This window comes from Neopsephotus bourkii, unplaced genomic scaffold (assembly GCF_033783945.1).
Source record: "Neopsephotus bourkii isolate Nb327-2 ecotype Australia unplaced genomic scaffold, CSIRO-AGI_Nbou_v1 NB_1638, whole genome shotgun sequence".
Classification (NCBI taxonomy): Eukaryota; Metazoa; Chordata; class Aves; order Psittaciformes; family Psittacidae; genus Neopsephotus; species Neopsephotus bourkii.
Window position 1 is genome coordinate 12,037,605 of NW_026902113.1, and position 23,420 is coordinate 12,061,024.

General features: G+C 42.5%; 1 protein-coding gene across 5 annotated transcripts in view; it reads right to left on the reverse strand.

The window, feature by feature from the left end:
* Positions 1–20,650, reverse strand: part of STARD13 (StAR related lipid transfer domain containing 13) — a 299,410-nt gene extending 278,760 nt beyond the window's left edge. The window contains exons 1-2 of one of the 5 annotated variants that reach the window (XM_061374529.1): positions 20,473–20,650; positions 18,969–19,023 (exon numbers count right to left, since the gene is read on the reverse strand). The gene's annotated coding sequence lies outside the window, so the exon portion shown is untranslated. Of the gene's footprint in view, positions 1–18,968; positions 19,152–20,030; positions 20,080–20,472 lie in introns of those variants that run through there. The other 4 variants (XM_061374528.1, XM_061374530.1, XM_061374527.1 and 1 more) reach the window with 4 other exon arrangements.
* Between the last annotated feature and the right edge of the window lie 2,770 nt (positions 20,651–23,420).

Below are 23,420 nucleotides of genomic sequence, written 5' to 3' on the forward strand. Positions count from 1 at the left end.
TATAATCCTGTTCAGGGTAGTGGATAAAAATGATGGATTACAATGACATGTTTGTATGCTACATTACTAAGTAATGAGCTGCTCTGTACTACATGTTTTTGCCTCCAGGAACATCTACTTATGTCATTTTTTTCAGTTGTCTTTTTGCAGCAGAACATCATTGTCTGATAACCAACATCTTCAGTTTCAGAGGTGTAGATTTGTGCCCCATCTTCAGTCTCAATTACTGTGTGTAAAATGAAATATTTACCAAAAAATGGTCTAAGTTTCTACAGTAAAAAAAAAAAAAAATAAAAAAATCAGGCATGAACATTCATTAGCAGAAGTTTCCTACTTTCCCTCAAAACCTCACAGCGTCAATGGGCATATTCACAAGTAAACGTATGAGAGGAAAATCAGTGCAATACCCCTCCCAACAGCATCTGTGTTCTCAGCTCTGTCATACTGTCTTGTGTGGCCTTAAACTAATCTGATGGCCTGCCTTTCAACAGTGTCAAAATGCTTAAAGAAATAAAAAAGGAATTCATTTAAAAGAACGTACCAAGCACCTAAACAAATTAAGATTGTCCCATTTTCTTGCACACTTCAGGAATTAACTTGCAAATCCTGGTGGTGATGGAAAGCTTTAAAGACTTCCTCAAGAAAATTGCTGGGCCTGGACCAAGAAATGAATGGGCTGACATTTGTTCCTGCCCTGGATCCCCCAGCGCTGAAGAGGCATCATGAGCATCCTGATGCAGTTCTCTGGCCTAAGGTAATTTCTTTATTCCTCATCAAAGATAAAACTTTATTTTCATTTTAATCACAGGTTTTTTTTCAACTCTAGGGACTTCATGTGGATAGCACCTTGCTCGAATAAGTAATACCAGGCGTTATGAGACAGGTAATGGCTCAATAGTGATTTTTAATGTGGGTAAAAAGCTGTATTACAATAAACAGAAAATATGTTTATCCTGTTACAGATAATGCCAAGGATAAAATCCTCTGCAACTCCTCCATGTGCACACAAACCAGAATCTTAACAGTTCCAGCTGCAGGCCCCATTTTACCAGTTTATCCAATTCATCCTCAGTGAGTAATTGCATCTTGTCTTGTTTCTAATCTGATTTCATCCATTATCCAAAATGGAAATTTTCCAGGGATACGGTACAGGGGCAGGAACATCTGGCAAGAATAAAATCTGTGCAAATCTACTTTCTGATATATGCAGCCCACGACTCTTCTGCCCACACTTCTGTCATCTGAGTAGGTCTGCATGTGCAGAAAATAGGAAAATGAGAGGCACAAGCCACTATGTGAATATCCAATGTCTATGCATCCCACATGGCAAAAATGAGTGTACAGCCTGCCACTGGGGATGACATGCTAAGACCACTACCTATAGCATGAATCCATTATTCACCTGCACTCCCTGCCTGTCCATAACTCTCTTTCTTGCCTCGTGTTAGATGGAAGCTTATTCAGGCAGCTGTTACCTTTTTGTTGTGTATCTGTACAGCAGTCACAGGGGATTCCTGGTTCATAAAGGCTATCCTATGCCAAAAGGCAGCACAAATTAAAATGCCTCTGTGTAAAAAGGACACAAAAATAAGTCATTGTCTTCATGAGGTAAAGCAGCCTAGCAGGATTAAACTGTCCACTTCTGGAGGGGCAGAGGCCTCCTCTCTTCAGCACTCTCCCCATGTTTGTCTCTACAAAGCCAACTGGGGACTAAAGGCTGTCTCAGCAGCTTCTCAGTAAATGCCCTCCATCACCGCATCTCAAAATTCAACCCAATATTTCAACTGGGTAGTGACATTTGGAAGTGAACCTGAAGGAGCAAAAGGTAAGGTAGCTCCTTGACTCCAGGAAAAGAAATGCACAATGAAAAACCAAGGAGCCCTCTTTTCCAAAGGCATAAATCAGCCTTTTAAACATACAGCCCCAAGGGAACTGCATATGCCACCCATGAAATCAGATTGTTTATGGAATTGGATGTTTGTTTAATTCATTGGCAGTCATGTGCCTAGCTCATCATAAATCTCAACATGTAAATCACTGAACTACACAGATTTCAGCACATTCAGAGCTCACACTGATTTCCATACAGAAGTCGTTAGAGAATTCCCAGTTTAGTCATTAGGAATGTTTTAAAGGGTATTTACAGAGAAAAATGTGTATCCTGCTCCCAGTCCTCCACTAGTGGTCTCAAACCCTGCAAGCTGAAGGTGGATTTAGGGCCCAGGGCTGCACTCCAGGTGCCAGTGTGGACCTTTCTGCCCTCTTCCCACCCTGGGCAGGCAGAGCTCTAAGCCATGCCCATGCACTGCTTGTGGCTTAAGCCCACATTACGGTTTGGGTTCCACAGAAGACTCATTTGGGCATTTAGGACCCTCTGTGCCAATTTCTGAATACAGAGGGGCTCTGGTGGCCTGTGGCACCAAAGGCATTGAGCAAATTCACATCTCTGTGCTGCAAGGAGGATCACATGGTAATAGAAAAATTTAAGGTATTACCATCTCAGCTAACATATGATCTAAACTAGTCTTTATGAGTTTTCAGCTCAAGTCTAGCCTGTCAGCTCATGTCAGGTACTGAAACAGCAGAGTGCATTTTTAACACAGAGTTTATCGTGCCAATTTCTGTGTTTTAAGGCTGTCAAAGACAGGATGCTGCTGAGCTCATTCATCTCACAGAAGGCATATGATGGAGCATAAAAGCACGTCACTGACACAAAAGCAGACTGAAGTTAATTTAAAAACAAAGCTAAACATCTGCTCCAAGAACCAGCTCTTTAATGCATAGATGGGAGCACTAAAGTTTATAGAGTGTTTAACCAGTACTACACCAGCTGTTAGATGTTTTTGGCAATGGCGCAGATATTATCTGGCAAGTTCTCATGAGCAGCTGACAAGAATGAAGAGTGACAGATACAAGAAATAGAATATGCCAACCATATGGCATGAATATTATGCTAATGTTTCAAGTGTCAAGCAGTAGTCACTCATGTTTGAGTGCACAGAATTTATATGGATTTTCATGATTACACAATGTTATACACAATTATATTTCTATATTGTTACAACTGTAATTTTGCCATTTAACAGTAATAGACACTGCACTAATATGTCTGCTTAGGAGCAATGCTGTTATCTTTATGACTTTCGTAACACATTTCCACCTCACAGGTGTAATATTTATTCCTATGAACAGTGCCACTGCAGTCAATGAACACACTTGTGGTCCAGTCTGCAAGATGTCACTGGCTGATGCGGTAGTGTTAGTTTGGTAAATGCCAACATCCCACGAGAAGTAAAACAGCCAAGCTGCTTATAAGCCTGTCTCCACAAAAAACAACGATCCTGATTTGATCCCCAATCCTCTTTATGCTGCTAGTGGTGTTCCATTTACCATGTATTTTCAAAGGAGGGGCCAGCCCCTGCCCTGATGGGAGGGAGGCCTCATGGCAGACTGGGTGTCTGAGCTTCAGCTCTGCCAGGTTTTCCAAAGGGACCTGCTGCTAAACTGTTTTACAGACCATGTGGCACATCAAAACTAGACTTTCTCCCTGAGAAGTGGAAGTAACAAATCCTAGTAGGCTTTGCAATAAAATTGCATGTCCTACTAGCTCTGTGTCTCACACTTGAAGAAGCTCAGATCATCCTCACATCTCGGATGACAAAAGGAAAGGAAAACCAAACCAAACTGCTGGGATTGTCATAAATGTCAATAGATTGTCAATACAGACAGGGCATAAAGATGTCTGTTTGGTGAGAGCAGACTTGATTGATGATTCGTTTTGGGCTGAGGCTGCTTGCCCACCAGTGCATAGAGCAGTATGTAACATGTGACATCTGCGCTGAGGCACAGGGCAGTGGTTGTACTGTGAAGGAGGTCAGTGCCACCCCTTGTATCTATTTTACAGAAGGAATAAAAATAAAAGACATGAATAAAAAAGAAGGATGAGGATGAATCAAACAGCATCAAAGGTCCTACTAGGGATGAGGAACTGGGCATTTGTGGACCTCTCTGTCCAGGATAATGGGCTTGATGCAGAGATTACTTACTGTGATGTTACTTGCATCCACGTAAAAGAATTAAGTGGTAAACAAATCTCATTTTAAAGACATTTGTGGGGAAAGACTCACTCCTTGTGGTGTTATATGGTGACAGTATCATGAAGATATAATCAGAGCAGGCCAAACTGTGTTACGAAGAGTCAGACACACACAGCAGATGATGAAGCATGCCTGGGAAAGATGCAGGTGTGGCTGCAAAGTCTGGATGCTCCCTGTCTCTGAGAGGAAAAGAGGAATTCCTGCATCTTGCAAACACTCCTGGACATATTTGTGATTCAGGTCTTTGCTGTGCTCTTGAACCATGCTGGAGATTAATCGAGTAGATGGAAAATGTCTGTCTGGCCCCAGCGGCCACAGCTGCAGTGTTAATATTAAGCTGATAGAGGATATATTGGCTTTAACTGGAGTAAGCACTTTCTGTAATGAAAGTACCAAAAGATAGCTCAGATGTTGCAAGCCAGACTGAATATCTGCCTGGAGATAAAAGCTGTCCATTCTCTGGTGAGCTCCTTATTAGAGAAGCTCACTGGAGGGCAGGTTGCCCCCCACGTGGCACTGATAGTGGCCTTGCCAACATGATAACGTTTCAATTGCCCTTAGATGCAGTTCACACTTTCCAGATTCTTTGGGAACAGCATTTCCTGCTTCTAGCAGGTCTTAAAGAGACCTGTTAGCCAGCAACAGTCTTCTGCAAGCCCTCACAGCCCACTAGGGCCACTCAATTTACTAGCTATGTGTCACCCTATCATCATCTCAGCATGTCTGCTTACTCCTGACTGCTATACTGGTACTTCTATCAGCAGAGCAGCCCTCTCAGTATTTTTATTGCCCTGTTTTATTCTAAAGGGTAAACCAAGTATTTTCATAAGCTAAATCTGGCTTTTTCCTCTTTGAAAATCTCCAGGCCAAGTCTGCATCTCATTTTTCTTTCCTGTATAGAGTTTTGCACTTCAGGAGAGTCAGCTCACAACATTTTCAAAGCAATATTCAATGTATAATTCATATTAACATAGGACTGATGCTAGTCCACACCCCCAGCTTTCAGGTTAAGCTTTGGAAACTGCATTTTTATGTGTTGAGAACAGCTCTGGTTGTAATGCCAAGCACAATAACAATTACAAAAGGAGGAAAAACAGTGCTCTCCTATTATCCCCTAAGTACTACAAAGGCAAAGCAAGGATAGTGTTTAGGCATAGCCAGAAGCAAGTTCTAAGCCCCGTAAGTGGAGGTAAGATGCAGCTGTCCCATAGTATGCCTCTGTGCTTCCAATTTAGTACGTCAGTCGTGCTGTCGCCCAAAGATACCTTAGATCCATATATAAGATAGTGATAATTTTAAGTTACCTGTTTTATTTTGCTCTGAGAAGGAATGAAGCCATCTGGTCTCAGTTTGGAGGTGACAACCAACACCTCTGCTGGTAGCAATGACTGTCAGCTCAGTGGTGAAGAAAAAATGGAAAGACAGTAACTCTGAGAGTGCAGCAGAAACAGTGATCTGAACGGGCAGCCGTGCACTGGCATCACCCATGCAGAGGAGGCAGAGATGTGCCTCCTGGCACACTGTGCCTGATTTCAGGCCACAGGCAGAGGAATGGTGAAGCATGAACGTGCCATTCCTTGTACAGCCCTTGGCAAGGAGGACGTGGAAGAGCAGCAGATGGTGGAGCCCGGCGCAGACATGGGCAGGCAAAAGGCAGGGGATGGGAGCGCTGCTACTCTGTGCCCTGGTACTTATCCTTGGGTTGCCCTGGGGAATGCACTTCACATCTCTGGGTTTCTGTTCTTCCTCCTACCTTTTGTTTGTGATCTTTTCAGAGCAGGACCATCTCCTAATACATGTTTCTACAGTGACTAGCACAGTGAGGCCCTGATCTTGCTGAGGCCTCTAGGCATGACTGTAATACAAACGATAAATCATCATCATAAAACAGGACTGCACAGATCCATAACTTCTGTCATAATTCACAGCTCAAGTGTCAGCAGCTCACAGGCACTTGGCAAGGTCAGGGATACTGTGAAGGGCCAGAAGTGTATCCACACAGAAAAGAGGAGATACTGAATGGCTTTGAAATGTTTTTAATATCTGTCAGTGTTATACCTGTGTAAGTTGACAGCTGATTTTCTTTACTGATGTAACCTCCTGACAGCAGTGATGTGGCTGGCAAAAGGATTGAGCCATATAGCAGAAGGTGATAGCAGCCAGGAGGGTGCAGCCTCCTGGAGAAAGTGCACACACGGGTGGCAGGTTCTTCCCATCCATGGCTTCTGTGCCTCAGTCCCCCAGACCACACTGAGTACACCAAGCAGCCAACCACGCTTCACAAACAACATTTCTTTGTCATTTATGGAAGTCTATGGATTCTTATTTGTATCTCTTCTCTTTCCCCCACTCTGTCTCACTGAAGAAAGCTATGTATCTCAAGCAGAGGATTTCAGCAGCTCTGGAGACTGTCCCTCTTGCCTGTGTGTCAGCTCAGATGTACATAAGGCATTGCTGGCCAGGGAACTGCTTCCCCAGCAGGCATTCCCAGGAAGCCTCCGGGCACACGGCTGAATTCCCTGATGGACCCAGTGTTGCTCAAATCGGCATCATTCAACATGTTTAGCAAATGCTGTCAGCACACTCTGGAGTTACCCATTTTTTCAGTGTCCCTAACGCGTAGAGGCAAGGAGTTTGGGAGACCAGAAGCATAACAGGAAAAGGTTTGTTGCAGCAATGTAAGGAGCTGACAGTACAAAACCCAGCAGTTAAGTCCATTCCAAGCAAGTCAAGGAATCACACAAGTATCTTTAAATCATTATATCTGGCAAGAAGCCATGCTGTGTTTTCAGCCAAAGTGTGATGCTCTAAGAAAATGTAGCTTCAGTGAGCTGAATATTTGATGAGAAGGAAGCACTAGGGAAAGCTCAAGCTATATTTAATGGGAAAATATTTTCTTTCTTGAAGAACTGACAGATTTATGCTCTTCCTCCCTGTACCTTTGCATCTTCCAGGTAACAAAGATCAGTTTCCTCCTTATTCCTGGGATTAGATGTTTCAAAATATTTTTAAATGTTCCAAAATACATTTAGTCTTTAAAGTCTTCCCTGCTGCAGGCCACTGAAGGCTAGACTGCCTGTCACGTCGGTTTGATGGCTTACACAACAGGGAATACCATCTTATTCCCAGTTATGACCGTATTGTCAGGAGATTCTTCAGCAACTCCTGTTTGCCAGATGACATCATTTGTTAGACAGACAATTATAATAAGAAGGATTTTTTTTTTTTAGAATGCATCTAAAAATTTCACATTTGGTATTGAGTACTCTAAATGAGCACAGGTTATTTATTATTCAATGATATTGGCAAAATCATGTAGTCTACTGAAGGAAAGAGATCACTCCCAGATTCACATTCTGGTGTGAATCAGCAGCAATTACCAGAATAACTCCTCTCACTCCATCTTCATGGAGTACATCTCCATAATTAGGATGAGAATTGGGCCAAATAGCTTCAGCAGAGCTGACAGGGTAAATCAGATGAACACAGAATTAAAACAATGGAGCAGGAAGGAGAAAAGAGGGAAGGGCTGAGAAGTGACATCAAATAAAGGAGATGTCAAAGAGATGTGCTCGAACCTGAGCTTTGGGATAAACGAAATAGACAGCAGCACAAGAGGCAGTTTTCCCTGGAGAGCTACCCAGTAGTAAAGTGTTTTAAAAAGAATTTGAATTCAGAGAATATGCCTTAGTCAGTACGGTAATGCCTGCATTAAGCACTGAGAAAGGCCAGCACAGAAAAAGATCCAGATGAAGAAAAGGAGAAAACATGTTCAAGCAACTGGAAGGCTGGACAGAAAGCATAAGTTTTGAGAATGTGCAGGACCAGAATTTGTAAGGCTGGACATCACCTGAAGGCAAAAGGCACATCAGTCTTCCTAAAGAAAGTAATTAAAATAATTTGGACTGTCCTTAAGTATGATGTAAGTGGGCTACTGACAGGCTCAATATTAGAAGCAATGTCAGTAAAATGATACTTGAACATTTTTGTTCTTCATTTCACTGCTCCTGTGACAGTGCAATGGCCCACAAAACATCACCAAAAGGGTGCCCTCTCCACAAAGCATCACCAAAAGGGTCCTCTCTCTAGGCTGACTATGCTTGTATCTTGTTCTGTAAGGCCAGATCTTGATGTTAGGCCAGGATCTCATTACAATATTCAGACACCTTCTGAACTACCACATTTAAATCCATAAAAACAAAAGTTCTTTGCATCCTGGTTTCAGAAGATCAGCTTGTCATCCTCCCTCATCCTCCCCAGACACAGACTTGTGGTCCTCCCTGTATGGTCCCCCCCTTTGAGCTCACCTTCTCTATCAAATCTTACAGCTTACAAGACTAACTGTTCCTCAGTTTGCCCAGCTAAGAGCAGCAAATCCACCTTCCAGTCTATCATCTGCCTCTCTTGTTTTTCTTCCCCTCATATTTAAGGTTAACTTAGTAAACTTTGAACACAGGTATTAATATAGCTAAAACCTTTAAGTATAGTTTTAATTTTTAACATAGCTAACATAGTAAATTCTTCAAAATTTCTTCTTGAAACCTAGTTCTGTTTGGTGTCCTGCAGCTCATGATAATCTGAGAGTGGTTAGGTGAATGTGGTCTTTGTTTCTACTTCTTCTTTCTACTTTGTTCTTCGTCTACCTATTGTTTTTGTTGCCATCTCATCTCCCCAGCCATCAGTGCAGGTAAGTTTGAATCAAGGTGAGACTGTCAGTGCAATTACTGTACCATGAAGAAAAGTTCTCCTATCATAGAAAGTCTTCATTATGGGCAGGGCTAGGAACTATTTGCTCTCATTACCATTGGCTCCAGGAAGCCTAGGAGACATCTGTTGAATCTGTGTAATAGCCCTGACATCCATTTGCCCTTTGTCTTCCCAGCTGTAGAGACCCACCCTGATTTCTATTAACAATGTAAAAATAAAAACACTTCCAGGCAGCTGTAGAACCTTTCCCAACCAGCCCTAAGCCAAATCTCTTGTCCCTGGAGCCATAATGCTTGGGAAACCCACCAAGTGCTCTTAGTTTGCAATCTTCAAGAAGCAGCATTTTCCCCTATACTCCGTGCCTTTCAGCTAGCTTGACATGGAATCAGCAGAGAGGAGATGATACAGGCTGAACTCATATCAAAGGAATGCAGTGGAAAGAATGGCAGGGGTAGAGGAGCAAAACAGATACTGGGTTATTCCATTCCTCAGCTGCATAATTCAATATTTTAAATGAAGAATAGCTTTAGTTTCCCTCCTTGTTCTGAATCCCAGTTTTTCTTTACTGCACTGGCCTAGAAGGCTTGGCCTCTTCAGAATACTTTTCCTGGCTGCCTTGGCTTTACAAGGTGTTGACATTGACTCAGCCCTAGAGCTGTTAGCCAAAGAACATAGTAAAGGCTGGCCTCCTTGACTAACTTGGCCAGAAACACCTTGCGTGTAGAAAAGATGTGGGAGTTAATTATGGGTGCAGCTCTACCAGGACAATCAGGCATATGCTCATTAATATTTCTGCATGTTTTCTAAGCCCTACCAAACTTCTGGAAACTCCCATTGCTGTTCTGCCCCCACATTGTCTCCTGGAGGAAACACATGGCACTGGCCAGAGCATGTAGAATAATAATCCCCCGGGTCACAGCCACATTGTGGGGGCTGCCTCCCTGGGGAGAAAGGGTGAGTCAGTCACTCCCATTTACATCAGAGCTGCATCCCCACTGGTCTTATTCCCATCATTTTCTTGGCAGCTGGGAGGTTTGTCATCAGATGGGATTGCTGTCCATATCATGCCCAGGTGCCATGGCTCTGGAAGCACATCACCAGGAGTTCCCCATCCCTGCTGCCACTGAGACTGGGGCAAAGTCCCCATCAGCTGCCACACACACAAGGACATGACCTTAAAATCACACCTTTTTAATCTGGAGCAACACAGGTTGCTGACGAAGTCTCGGAGGTAATCTAAATCTTAGGTGAGGATAAAAACCTTGTGAAGCTAGCTTCAAAGAAAGATTTAGTTTCGCCGTATCTTTACTCTGGAGATTGATTAAAAGAAGAAGAGTTTCAGTGACTAATTTCTACAGGGTCTGAAATATAGCAGGTTATTAAACACACAACCCAACAGCTGCAAAATCTGACAGAGACATTGTTCTCCCTGAGCATTTGGTAATAAGAGTATTTCAGATGATTAAGTAGCTAATAAAGTCAAAGTCTTTGCTAAGTAGATGGATACCAGCAATATTGCAAAGGTAATTATGGATTTCTATCAAAGACTTCTTGGCTCAAAGTATTTATTCTCAGGCTGAAGCTAATAGGTAGGACTTGCTTGAAAGAGAAAATATCTTAGCCACTAGTAAAAGGTTTGAAATTTATTCTACTGTAATGGCTTTCAATTACAACCAGTTTCAAGGTGTATACTTTCAGATTGAATATTCCTTTTTTCAAGGTAAATTCTCACCAGCTGTCACATGAAATTATTTCTTCCATTAATCATGACCTTATATGTTTTTTTGGCAGCCCAAGGATCTACATCTTTAAGTTGTTTATTTCCTTTTCTCCTTCACAGGCATTAGACAGCTGTGATAGCTGTACCTTTCTATAAAGTTACAAGTGGTAAGAATGGGTCAGAGGAATAGAAAACAGTGTTAAGGATGCTTGCAAAAAAATCCCTACAAAAGAGTCCTCTATGCGCAAAATTATTAATTTGCCTCTGTTTCTATTTTAGCTTGTCTTTTTTTTTTCCACTGCTCTTTTAGAACCTTTACTACTTCCCTATGAGGGCCATTAGAAAACCATATATTTTTTTTTATGTCTTGCAGACACAGCTATGCTAGCTAATACACAGACTGCAGCAAAGAAGTTCTTTACATCAGTAAATTATCCCATTATTGCAGAGGAGCATGCAGAAGAGCTTGTATTTACACTGAAGCTAGTTTATCTCTACCTATAATTACTTTTTGCCATTTATATAAATGTAGTAGATGCTTATTTCCATTTACTTGAAGCAACACACATCATACATTAATGCTTACATCTGCTTTGCATTTCTTGATGTCATCTTCTATGTCTGCTTTACCAACCCCACACCCCTACTCAACACATTTTTTTCCTCTGTGAAGCCCTGTCTTGAGAACTCATTCCTATTGTAAAACCAGTGAGAAATTAGAAGGCAATGGCTCAACTGCAGAGCAACACAGGGTATTTTGAATACATACAAAGAAAACATGTTATCGCATTCTCTTCTACCATTTGGGTAGCTCTGCATTTCTCAGACAAAGCATTTCCAAGAAGCAGCTAGTTTGTGGGTATACGCGTACAGTACCCAGGCTGGAGGAGGAGCGCTGAGGACCAGCACCCTCTTGCTGCAGATGGGGCTGCCTCTCCCACTTGTGGCTCCAGCATCACTGTCTACAGGATGCCCATGTTCACCCCACATATAAAACACAGCGTCAAAATGGCTGTGATTACAGCTGTGTGGGCAGCTTAACCTGCTCTGCCGCTGTTAAGAAATGCCCTCACAGATTTCATGTCCACATGTAGTAAAACACATGTAAAGAAAAGGTGCGAAGCCCTCAGCTCCAGCCCTCCACAGTCAAGATTGCTGGTGTATTCTCTCATGCTGAGGAGTTGTAAAAAGAGACACATCCAAACCGTGAGGACTGTCCCTTAGTTATCCCCTATTCATAGGAAGATCAGTCTCTCAAGCTAACTGTAAATAAGAGATTTCAGCAACACACATGTGGGATGCCTGCACAGTCAGAGGGGGTTGTAGCACTGTGGGTGCAAGCATGGAATGCATTACAAATGACTGAAACCTGTGGAGCTCAGAGGACACCTGTGTAAGTAGTTGAATGTGCAGGATCCAGCAGGTTTTGAAGGCTACTACAATACATATTAAACTACTTCTTCTTCTGCATATAAATAAGGTTGCCAGGTAGGTTGAGAGCTATGTCCAAGCCAGAAATTTGCGCCAAAATCTCAGCTTATATAACAGAGTTCAAGGAACCCTGTATTCTTTTTTTTTATGATGATGATTACTATTATTTTTATTTATGTATTAGATGCATTTATTTATTTTTATTACCTGCCACTGAAAGAGATCCTGCCTGCTAAATATCTGCTTAGGTTTTCAAGGCACTTACACTTCATGCTGTGGCTGTGTCTAGGATTTCAGCTTGTTCCCATTTCTAGTGAAGTTTGAGCGTAATAAAGAGTATTTTAACCTCTGTTTATTGCACTGGTCATCATCTAGCTAGATCTTTTATTTCTACTGTCAGTGACAGTTAGAAAATGGTGACAAAAATTACTATTGTGGTTGTAACTGCAGTGTTATTTACAAACAGCTAGATGTAGAAAAAATGCAATTTAAATTTCATTGTGAGCAATATTCAGGCCTAGAGCTCCCTAATGCACAATTCATAGCTGCTTAAATTGTAGTCATTAGTCTTCTACTGCAATACTGTTTGTCATGATAAACGGAAATTACTTTTCTGTCATTTACTCCTGCAAGATTAGTTAATTTACATTTGCAAAGGGTGTGGGGAAGCATCTCAATTCCATGCAGATGTTTCTCAGAAGCATTTGGCAATTTAAGGTTTGGGGGAAAAGTAAATGGAAGTCAACGTCAAAATGCGAAAAGGGAGAGTGCCTACATCATAGGGTTTTTCGTATCTTAGTCAAGAGCAGCAATGAAGAGTACATATATCACTTACAGACTGCCAACTTCAATACTGTGCATGCAAATTATCTATATAAAACATCCTACCTTTTGTCATCCCTTTCTTCTAGCTAGCATCTGTATGTTTAATCCAAGTTGGGATGGTATTATCAAGAATCAAAATGTTATTTTTACTTACTTGCTTGGAAATTCTGAGTGTGTTTTAGCATTCCTGTCTTAGATGCCCACCTGAGGCATCAGAGCTCCTGATCCTAGCAGCATAATTTAAGGTTTTGAAGTTTAGTGCCCAAGTTCCTTCGAAGGGCAATGAAGTAACTGAGTGCAGTGGTGCCCGAGGGACAATGTAGCACTCTTCCACCATGCCCAAGAAGCTGCTTCAGGAAGGCGTCCTGGCGCATCCCCTGGGATCCCTGATTCACGGGTGACATGGGAGGGAGCAGCACCTATGCCTGCTGCAGCCTGCGCAATGCTCTCAGGGGTGAGGGCACTTGCTGTGGACATGGCAGGATATGGTGCTGTCACTCCCAGCTTGCAGGGAGTCACACTCACATAGTCCCATCAGTAAAATTTCCTCTTCCCTCTTAGGATATAGTGAAAAGACCTTTGGAAAACACAGCATCCAAGTGCAGCCTCAGATTTAGCACTGAGAGTGGGCAGGGTAACTGTTAAGGTCACAGGTATTTTTTTGCCAATGGAGCAGAACACATGGAGTACATACTATGTAGGTGTACTGCCATGGATAGGCACAGATGGCACTGCAGAGCTTAACCTCTAAGAATTATTGCAATTAAAATGATGAAATACCAACAGCTCAGGCAATCTCAACATTGATGCTTGTGTTCAGGCATGTCGGACTGTGCTGATACTGATATCCCCATCCTATACTGGCATCACAGCTCTCATGGTGTTTTGCAATGTTTTAAATTTCAGCCCCTGCCAAATTCCAGCAAATATAGTCACAGTCGTCCTTCCCAATACTGCTCTCTTGATACAGAGTACCCTTATCTTTCTTCCCCAGCCTGAGCTGTGTGTGATTACTGTTGCTGTGCTTCAGTGCAGAATGTTTCAAAGGCAGAAATTACACAGGAGAGAGTCCTCTGAAGAGTTTATGAAGTGTGTGAGTGCACCTTGATTATATATTATTTCTGTTCCCATTAGGTCTAGTGGATTTGCAACACTGCTCAACTCAAAACTGGACTCTGCTCCAGCCACCCATTAAAAACTTCACAAAGTGCTTAAAAATCATGAATGTTTATGTTGCCTTTAGTTATTTTCCCTTTCAGTTGCCTGGATTTTTTTTGAGATGCATTTTCTTGGTTATCATCAAGGCTAGCATCCTGCCTTGCACAGAGGGTGAATCTGTATTTGTCTCCAAGAGTTAGAATGAGGTGGGCCTAAATTCTGCTGGTTAATAAAGATAGGTATGAAGACATGAAGGTTAGTGTGAAGATATAAAGGTGTAAAGATACGTATCAAGGAATAAAAATATGTAATGGAATTCCTGAAGTTTCATCTTGAGGTGATGACAGACAAGATCCAAATTATTTTCAGACTTTTTCTTTGGCTGAACTCTGAAATATTACAGTCAGTACCGTTGGTTTGCTCACAACTTAGGTATTTAACTGTCCCATATTTAAAATATACTTAATTTCTCCATTTGTGTCACCACAATAATATGCCAGGGAAAGGGCTGTTAGCATTTTATTCATAAAGGGTCAGGACATAACTTAAACCATACCATTTGCTGGTTCTATATGATATGTAAATTGTTGAAAAAGATAGTGGGTTTTGTGATGGGCAGATCTGCCATTCACAGTGCAGTTAATTTCAGGACATGAAGTAGTGGCACTGAACCAGCTGGGATTTATATGTTGAAAAATCTAGTGGTTGTAAAGGTTTTGGGTTCAACTGCATTTGGGATCCCTCTAATTTTTCTGGCTACAGCCAGAGAGCCTGTGGTCTGGGTTGCTCACCCATGCACCTCCCTCCTGCCCTGCACATCGCCCTTAAAAGTGTGTGAACCTAAATGATGCACCTACCTTTGACACATGGATACACCTTTTTTCTGAGAGCCCACAACCAGAAATTTAATTAAGGTAATTTAATTTGTCTTCAAAACAATGTATTATCCATTAAGGTAGCATAATTTGTCTTCAAAACAGAGTATTATTCATTCTCCCTAAGGCACAAAACACATAGCACAAAGGGTAAAAACATCAGAGGTATATGACTCTTATTCATACCCTCATCTTTCCCCTTGCCACCTTTTGTGCTTTCTCATTTTCAGCTTCAAGAAGCATTTGTGTAGTATTAGCAAGAGTGTTTTTTCAGTGCTTTCCTTTGCCCTGTAACTCCCTTCCTTCCACACATCGCTTCTGGACAGCTTCTCTCAGGTGACTCAAAGGCCCCAATTTCACACAGATTTTATGAGATTATATTGTGATACTTCTCAGGCCTGAAAAAACAGTGATATTAGCAGTGTTGAAGCCAAGGTGTTTTCTCTCAGGTTCACAAACCTCCTTGGATTTGCAGACTCTTTTGTATGTGCTAAGCTTCTCTTCTGCTTATTCCCTTTCATAATCTTTATTGACAACAAGTATTGACAACAAATATCCCCATCTCACAAACTGATAGATGGAAGAAGAGTTACTTTAAAAAATAAAATATCAGACACATTTTTCTAGTGCCCTAGTGGAACTACTTGTTCCAAAATAACAGCCTGTGACACGTTCTTGTCATCAGCATCAGATGCAACAGAATGTTAATAGTTATAAAACGTAAGATTTTATAAAACTTTAAAGTTTTGATAAAATACTATAAACATTTATGAAAGTTTTGTAGTTTGAAAGAAAGTAGGCTGCATACATCATACAAACTTACTGTGTTACAGGTAAGCCTTCGGCCCATTCAAACAGCACACTACGTTGTTTTGGACTAACAGAATGCTGTTGTTGAGAACATGTCCACACAGCACAAAAATATATAAGTAATGACAGAAAGTACTTCTAAAGAAACTATTTCAGCTGAAATTCAGCTGAGCCCTAGCTTCATCTAATCCCCACTTCAGTGGTAGATATGAGCCCACTTCATTCTAGCAACTTGTGAAGCACCAAAGAGCAGGCACCCCCCGCCTGTTGGCTTCGCTGGTGTTTTTTTTTCCTTGGTCTTGCTAAATGCTTAGAGACTTGAGTGTTCTTGGAAATCCACGCACCAGGTAATGAACTCCTTAAAATCTGAACAGTCCATGGTTTTGCTTCCCATGCAGACTAACCAAGAAACCAGCCTCACACCAGACCCTACATGGAGTCCTCTCCTCATGATCCTTTTGTAGTTTTGGCATTTCCAACTAGCAGAGATGAATTGCCATTAGTAAAAATATCACAGAATTCAGTTCTTTAGCTGCAACAAGAGAAGTGTAAACCACCCATTTACAGCAGCAATAGCAGTATGAGCTGGCTCTCCCTCTTAAACTTGGCCAACTTATGCCTTTGGGATAAATTTCAGGAGGTAGGACAGTCTGCAGACAACCACACAAAACCTCTCCTCTCTTTAGGGCAGTAGCTCTGGACTATCCTGGCACACTGAACAGGGAAATCAAATTGGCCATAAGGAAGCCACACCTGCAGTACAAAACAATCCCATTAGTCTCTCCACGACAAAGACCTCGGAATTATTTTGCTGGGTAGGTGGCCGTGGGAACAGTGCGGTTATCATCACAAAACAGATGCGGAAACAGAGCTTTCTCCAGGAATGGGGAAGCAGCTTCCAGAAGGTCCCAGAGTAACACAGAGAGCAACACTTTCACAGTAAGAAGCAAAACTTCCTAAAACATCACCAGTAAAGAACAGAATAAACCTAAAAGCACAGAAAACATAAAATCTTTCTGAGCAGGGAGAAAGAAAATAGACTGTTTGAGGTTAGACAAGGCATGACAGCAAATAGTTGGATTTAGCACTTTTCTGCTAAAGAAAGAAGATGCAAGTGAAAGCACAACTGGAAGCTGGCAGGACCCTCTGCTAGCAACAGGCACAACTGCAGTAGCTCTTTGTTTACTTCCTTGCCCAGCCTGGCAGGGATGCCAGCTGCATGTATGGAGCCACATTCCACCTCCAATCACACTGGAACAAATCCAGGGTCATGTCACTGACTTCAATGAAGCTATTCTTTATTCATGCTGAGAATCTGGCCCATTCTATCTAGGTAGCAATATCTAATAGAGAGAAAACTGCCAAATTAGGGGAGCAAGAAGAACCAAACTATGTCACATGAAAAGGAAACATTTTACATTATAAGGATTATAGAGGCCCTTTAGTTGTAGGACTTTATCAGCATTTAAAGGGCAGGCCATGGAAAAGCATTTCTGTATGTACCTTTATTTATTATTTTTTTTTAACCTTCCTTTTCTATTTTAGCAAATGGAAAGAAAATGTATTGGTTTTAACATTATTAAAATAAAAATACTGCAATTCGTTCAAGAGAGAACACTAATTTATTATTCATTTGTTGGCAGTTTAGGTTAAGACATCTTCCATTTAGGCTTTCCTCCACATCAATTAAAAAGGCCTCTTTGCCTGAAATGTGTTGAGTTTCACAATCTTCTCCGTGGGAGCATTTTTCTGTCAGTGCCAAATTCAGCTTGGGGAAAAACACTGTTTTGCTCTGCTGGACAAATCCAGGATGTCCCTGCTGTAGTGATCAACAGAAGATAGAAGAAAGGAATGATGGTAAAATAAATTTATCATTGCTGTATTATTTCCAATAAGCTCAGATTCACTAAGGCCACAGCTTGATAATACTGTAAATCTGACTTTAGATACCCCAGTGCTGTAACAACAATTCTGCAATCAGTGATGTAAGAGTAGCAAGATGGTACAGATTTACTCAAGCAGTTCATTTGTTAAAGAAATATTGACATTTACTTTGAACCAGGCAATGGGCCCAACTGCCTCATTGCCAGTTGTACAGAGTTTGCATACATCCCATGGTGTGTGCTCGACTAATTCAGCAGAAATGCCTTTGTATGCCCATACCTCATCTGATTGTTGTTTGTGTTGCTGTGTGGTCTGGAGATGCCCAGATGGAAAACAAGTGATGCTGGATCCACCAGGGATGGGATTTCTGCCATACCTATTTATCAATAACATGCCACTATTTTTTTCTTTTCATATCACCTTTGGATTTCACCTGGGTCCACCAGAATATAAAAGTATAAACTGATGCAATGTATTTGCCAAGGCACAGAAACATGAAGTTGTTTGCTTTCTAAGGAAAATACATGTTACATTGGGAATGGGTTTTGGATGCATCTCAGGTTTGTAACATCTGAGTGAATCAAGAAAAGTTCCAACATGTATCTCTTTTCACTCAAGGTATATAAAATAACATCCTAGGATGACATGGGTCATCCTAGACCATACTGGATGATTTTCATAAGGAAGAGAAAATATCACAAGTCTGAAGTCCCAAACTGCCTGCTCAGCTTTAGACTACCGACCTGGATATCAGCCCCTGGAGTCTCCCACAGAAAACCATTTCATTATTCCTACTCAAACACATGCAAGAAAGAGCAGGTTAATGTTTCAACTACAAGAATGATCCCCCTGTGCACTAGTAAGTGCTATGTATCTGTTAAAATTGTTTCTATAAATCTGCATCATAGTGGACAATATTCTGTTAAACTAATTTCATCCAATCATCATTAATTGGCCAGCTTGCTCACACCTGGTACCAACAGATTTTTCCATCCAGCTAGCACAGTGCCACATAATGGTAACAGCAGGTTTTAACCTAAACCCTCTCCTTATACAAGCAAACATCAAAGGATGCCTGTGACAGACACACAGACCAGCCTGACATTTGCTGATTAACTCCCAGGAGGTTCTCCCTCAGCACAACCAGTCCTGCTCAAACACATTTTCTAGTGGAAAAGATAATCTGAAACCATTTTCAGCTAGACTAATTGCATTCACTGAAAAGAGCATCCTCCTCCTCCTCAGTGCACATTTGTTAGTCCAGTTGCAAATACAGCTAACACTTTGTGAAGTTTTCCAAAGCAATAATTATTTCATCTTAGGAGAATTCGCAACAGCTTGCTCAGTAATGAAAAGTTATCATGCAGGTATATATGTACTTCATGCAAAGTTGCACACACACACAAAAAAAAGTGGAAAAAAAAGGTAGGTGTTTAAAACCGATGTTTAAATTCCACTCACAGTTTTGAAGTCTAAGCATAAAACTTCTTACTCTGCAGCTGTAGCTCCAAGCTGTCTGGAAAGATAATGCAGTCCATCAGATATCCTGGTTTTGTTCCCTTGCATAAAAATATCATCTGTCACAGGCACAGGAGCCGACTTCAAGGACCAGCCCCTTCTGCGGAGCACACCAATCGGGAGACCCTGGGAGCACATGTGGAAAGCCGCTTGCTCGCCTGCCGCCTGCCACGGGCAGCAGATGCTCTGTGGGACACCGGTGCCCGGCGAACGCTGGTGTCAGTGAAATAGCTCGGGGGGGGTGCCCCATCCTGCCCCAAGCCCCGCTGCGGGAGGTGCACAGGGGGCTGGAGGGGGATCACGACCTTGGCCGTGGAAGCAACGGCAGAACCTTTAGCAGACTCCCTCGGGCCACTGCTTCTGCAAAACCAGCCATAAGAACAACAGAGCCTGAGGCCAGGAACTGTGCCTTGCTTCTTTTGGCCTTATTTTATACTGTTTTAATAAAAATAACCTCGTTTACCACTGTATTAAATGCTTTTTCACTTTTTCTCCTAGTTGCTGTTCTAACCCTATTATGGCTTTTGATTCCAAACCCCATCCCTGCAACATCATGCCTGTGGAAAAGTCCTGATCATTGCCAGCCCCTCATAACTGGGGCCTGGCTGCGCTCTGGACCCAATACAGGTCAGCTTCTCCTGGTTTTTCCTCCCTTTCCCCAAAAGCTGGCACTCCCCCCTTGCTGCATGGCTTTCTGCCTGCAGGCTCCCTGCTCCTCTGCCTCCACCACACCTGCCTGGCTCTGCTGTGCAAGCTCTTTGCATGCAGCTTTGCTCCATGCCTGTCCGTCAGAGAGGCCACTTTATCCTTGCATCTGTTTAACCTGATGACATTTAAATTCAAATAGCTTAAAAACTGTGTTTAGAGACATAACCCCACCGCTTCCCAGCTCACTGTGTACTCAGGACCTTGCACAGAACCAAGACCAAGAAAAATGTGTGTACATTAAGACAGGTTGAAAGTGCAGCAGTAACACAGTGCACGGAGTCAAAAATCATACCGTACCTCAGTAAAGGTGATGAACTAACATCTGTAGATTGTTTTCACTCCTGCAAGCGCACATACAAGTCACAACATGCTGGGAAGGGAAACCAGTAAACACACCAGTGCAAAAGCCATGCCTTTTCCTGCTTCAGTACGAGACCTAAAGGCCTTCCCATTTTGCACCTCTCATAATCTCAGTGCTACCTTTATTAATTCAGAGTATTAGCTTTATTTGACCAAATAGACCCTTGCAGACAGGGTGGAGGTTAGAGTGGACTGGCTGTAATAAAAGCTAACAGCTCTAGTCTGTGAATAACTTTCTGGTTTAATTGAATTACTTTTGCTTCTAAATTCTAGCTTAGTAGTTCACTAAAGGCTCATTTTACAATGCTTTTCCTGTGGAGGCTATAGTCAGGATGGTTAAAACTTTGACAAAGCTCCTGTTTCCATCCCCAGAACCCACCGGTTTCTCAGAGTAGAAAATCCTGCAGAAAGACACTGAGACAGGACAGGCTTCAGTCAGTGGAGTAAGCTCCCGCCGGTTTCAGGGTGGAATTTCCCATTTCCAGTGGCTGAGGCCAGCAAGCCCCAAGCAGGAAATAACTCTCCGTTACTAAGAGCCAAGAGCCGCAGTGGAAGTGATTTCTTTCATAAGCCGCCGGCGGGGCGGGGAGGAGCGAGAGGGAGGGGCTGTGTTTGGGGTGTGTAAGGTCCTTTTCACATCTGCAACAAGGAGCGAACTTGTTTCCAGTTCCCAGCCGGGAACATTCTGTTCGGAGGTTTCCGAGCTGGGAGTGGCCAGGGCAAGGCCGGCCGGAGGTTTTCCCTCCTGATCCCGATCCTGCACCCAGGGCCAGGCTGCGGGTTGGAGCTGGGTCAGCCTACCTGGGTCTCCCTGGAGCTCCACCCTGCAGCACAGCAGGACAAACCCTTGATCCCTTTTTGCTGCTGAAGGAGATGCACGATCCAATAGTACTTTGAAAGGTGAGGTGAAGGAAAAAATGTTAAGCCTTGTGAAATGGGTGTTTCTGTTGAACCTGGTACCTTGCCAGGGTGATGCAGAGGAACCTGCAGAAACCTCCCTTGAATGGCCAGGACAGAGACCTGCTCATAGTGGGCCCTGTTGCCACACCAGCCTCACTGGCTTTCCACAAGTTTCATGTTTCCTTTTTAGATCCCACGCAAGGTCAGACCTCTGAAAGAGACAGTTTTGTCCCATCCAGCCTCATGCCCACCTGGCTGTAACAAGAGGGATGCAAATCTGCATTGGCACACCTGAGACCTGCCTTACCTCTTCCTGGCTGGGTGGGGAAGGGGTGGCACAGATGGCACCAGTGAGCATCAGGCCTAGTAGTTCAGCCTGCCAGCCCTAGTTAAGCATACAGACAGGCCTGCTCTTGAAAGGTAAGCATATATGCATTAATGGCTGAGATATAACAAGTCAATTTACCACAGCAGTTCAAGATGAACAGTCCTGCCATCTCTCTCAGCCTATCTACTTAACCAGCACAGTGTGGCTCCCCACAGGACGTGCATACCATCTGTTAATGCCCAGGTCTATTGCATCTGTCTGGCACACATACATATATATATATAATTTTTTTTCTTTCCCCCTCTCCTTTTAGTCCTGATTATGCCTGTGTCACACTAAATTCCTGTCCTCGGTATTTACAGCCTGCAAATATTTGTAGACTTATCACATTGCCAGTGAACCTCTGCTTTGTCAAGCTCTATGTATTTTTTCCCCATCAATGAGTTCCTGTAACTCCTCTATTTTTACTGCTTTTTCCTGTAGAGTTTGCAGATTTTGATTGTTTTTCAAAGAGAGTGAGGGAAGTTTCTCTTTTTTTGAAAGAAGGGCAATAGCTGGATGAAAATAAAGGCATATTAAGGAGATTTTAAGAAAAGTTTGTATTTGAGCTAACTCTTAACATTCATACTTGTTTCCTTTTTTTTTTTTTTTTCTTTGATGACCAGAGTCTTACTGAAACCCTGATGTTGCAAACTTTTGTGTTCCCTTTTGTCAAGCACATGAGTATGCAATTCACTGTCTTGGGCAAATTCACTGACTTGCATGAAGCCACCTGGACATGCTGGTAGATGTGCATCAAACAGTTGTACTACTGCAGCCTCTGGATGAGACTTTCAGGGGCACCGAGGAATCCAGCCTGCAGCACTGCTGGAGACATGGGGTTTCTGCAGCTGAAACACAGAGCCCAGGAGAAGCTTCATCCTTGCATAGCTGCCAGTCACAGGCAGTGATTTTGGAGCAGGCTGCTGGGTCGGTGGTCATCTGAGGAGGTCGGTACCTGCAGCAGCCTCTGTATCTTTGCTATGTTACCCCAAGGCCAAAGAGCAAGCAGGCATCTGAGCAAAGAGAATCATATTGCAACACTCCGCAAATACTGCATGAGTCTCACCAACCTTTGCCACCAGACACTGCATGGTTGCTTATGGTACATGCAGGACTTTCCTAAGGATCCCACTGGAATCTCACTATACTTACTAAGGGTTAGTGGGAACTGAAGGAGAAGAAAATAATACCCAGACAGTTTAAATAAGTTTTGATTATTCATGGGAGCAGCAAGGGAATGTTAAAATTCTCCTGGGCTTGTTGGGAGTCTCTGGCATTGTCCCAGACTTCTCTTTTTCAACCACCCCCTTTGCTTGGATGCCCCTAAATCCAGACTGCAGCCTTAGATAAGTGGAATTCCTGCAGATATGGTGAGGAATCAGAGGGCAGTTTGGGACTGCCGTCAGTCTGGTGTATTTTTGGTACTTTGTGGAGTTTGGCTCCTTCCTGATCCTGGGAAAAAGGTTAAACTTTGCACCTTCTCTATGACTTTCTCCATCAGGGACTATTCCCTTTGGACCCCAGTCTGCCTGGAACACAGGGGATGGAGAGAGTCTGCAATTTTATTCTAGTTATATTAGGGATTATTTCTATTCACATGAACTACAGTAAACTGCAGCAGTGCTGCTGATGTCACTTCAGCTGCAGTGTTTCCATTAAGGCTGCTTTGCCATTCAAAGGCAAACAAAATCAACCTAAACAAATGCAAGATAAAGGCAACAAAAATAAGTGTTTTAATGATGATAGCTAGTTATCTTTGCAGTAATTTCCATGGTCTTGTGGTTTAGGCTTGTTTTATGGTCCTTCTAATTTTCATCATATTTGTGGCATGCTTTCAGCAGTTTTTCCAGCTCTTGAAATAATTGACAGACACAGTGATTCAATTGAAAACATCACAGCAAGGATTTTAAATAATACCTGAAATGCATCCAATCCAATCATGTTGCTCTAGAACTATTTTAGACAGCGAAAATGGGCAAAACAAATTTCTATCTAAAATTCTTCATAACTAATGCTAAGAAAAGGCAAGAATGCTTTCTGGCTGGTCTGATTAACAG